Source organism: Schistocerca gregaria, unplaced genomic scaffold (assembly GCF_023897955.1).
Source record: "Schistocerca gregaria isolate iqSchGreg1 unplaced genomic scaffold, iqSchGreg1.2 ptg000038l, whole genome shotgun sequence".
Taxonomy (NCBI): domain Eukaryota; kingdom Metazoa; phylum Arthropoda; class Insecta; order Orthoptera; family Acrididae; genus Schistocerca; species Schistocerca gregaria.
Window position 1 is genome coordinate 1,007,899 of NW_026061701.1, and position 2,155 is coordinate 1,010,053.

The window sequence follows — 2,155 nt, forward strand, 5'->3', positions numbered from 1 at the left end:
TTTAAAGTTGCTATTTCCATTAAATCTCGTTAATCAGAAAAACGGTAATTTACACTTGCAGCGGAACAAAATTCCGTTCCGCCCAGCGTCTGGCTCGAACCCACGACCCTGGGATTAAGAGTCTGAAGCTCTACCGACTGAGCTAGCCGGCTACCTCGGTGAATACCTGCCGGGTAGCACGTCACACAGTACTCGTTTGGGGTGGGTGGTCCCATACAGAATCTCTCCATGATGCCTAATGTTTTCCTAACGTCACACTCGTCACGTACTTCACTTTTATGTCATAATCATTTCTGAGAGGTAAAGAAATTGCATGACAACATGCAGAGCTAGTGGCGTCAAAATTAACGCACATACTTTATGTGACTCAAAAGCCGAACGAGTTACTTTCCGACGTTGTTTTAGATGTGCAAGTGATAGTCAAAACTCGCTGTGTCGGCACTCTGCCGACCATTTCGCTAGTTAACACCGGTCTTGTTGTGTGTGTTTCAAGCTCAAGAGCATCTCCAAGCAAAAAATGGTCAACAGCAACATTCAGACGGTTTCGTACTGCTCAATTGCTACATTAAAACGTTATGTTTCTTTTTCAGAACTGGAAAAACACAAGCGTGACAGCATTCGAACCTGTAATCTTCAGATCCGAAGTCCGACGCCTTATCCTTTAGGCCACACGGTCACTGACGACCAACATTTACATGTATACGACTCATCTCGAAACGCTCACACCCCTGAGGATTTGTGTTTTCGTTCTACACAGCCGCTGCCCCTTGCTCTTTCCCACCCATTCGTTACATTCAACCTCTGACGAGACCGACCAAATATAGACTGTGAAACAAGACCACACACTTTGTGCATTCGGAATCGAAGGCAGGGCGTCCCTCGCCGCATTTGCTACGGTTGCCATTTGCTACTTCTGCAGAAGCGGCGGCGGCGGCGACGACGACGACGACGACGAATATCGCGAAAGGCTCTGAGATATGTGAGAAATACATCTATAAAATGTAATTCAGACTGCCTCGTCCCACCTTATGCTGTACCGCTTTGGCAAATGCTTTATCTGCGCCATTCGCCTTAATCGCATCTGAGAGTGATTCTTAAAAAAACGCCTGTCGCTAATTGTTCGTCATCACAGGTACTGTTTGCTATACGGACACGACGCGCAACTGATTTCCAAAATTCATCTTTCTCCTGTGAGGATGGAACTTACGACCCCTGGTCTGAGCTAAAGAGGCGCGGCCTAGCGGTACTCTTGGGTACTTCGTCCTTACGGTCGTCTGCATCATCCGACTTCAGCTGACAACACTTCATATTACCAGCTAATATTTGCAGCTATGGCGACAAATTACTGCTTGACTACACATCTGACACGTAACCGATGTGCTCTCCAAACAACAACACTTGCATTTCAGAACATGTCTTTCACACATGTCTACAAAATCACCTTCACCTTCAAATACAGCTTCCTTGCGACTGACAGAGACGTATGCAAAGTTTAAAGTTGCTATTTCCATTAAATCTCGTTAATCAGAAAAACGGTAATTTACACTTGCAGCGGAACAAAATTCCGTTCCGCCCAGCGTCTGGCTCGAACCCACGACCCTGGGATATAGAGTCTGACGCTCTACCGACTGAGCTAGCCGGCTACCTCGGTGAATACCTGCCGGGTAGCACGTCACACAGTACTCGTTTGGGTTGGGTGGTCCCATACAGAATCTCTCCATGATGCCTAATGTTTTCCTAACGTCACACTCGTCACGTACTTCACTTTTATGTCATAATCATTTCTGAGAGGTAAAGAAATTGCATGACAACATGCAGAGCTAGTGGCGTCAAAATTAACGCACATACTTTATGTGACTCAAAAGCCGAACGAGTTACTTTCCGACGTTGTTTTAGATGTGCAAGTGATAGTCAAAACTCGCTGTGTCGGCACTCTGCCGACCATTTCGCTAGTTAACACCGGTCTTGTTGTGTGTGTTTCAAGCTCAAGAGCATCTCCAAGCAAAAAATGGTCAACAGCAACATTCAGACGGTTTCGTACTGCTCAATTGCTACATTAAAACGTTATGTTTCTTTTTCAGAACTGGAAAAACACAAGCGTGACAGCATTCGAACCTGTAATCTTCAGATCCGAAGTCCGACGCCTTATCCTTTA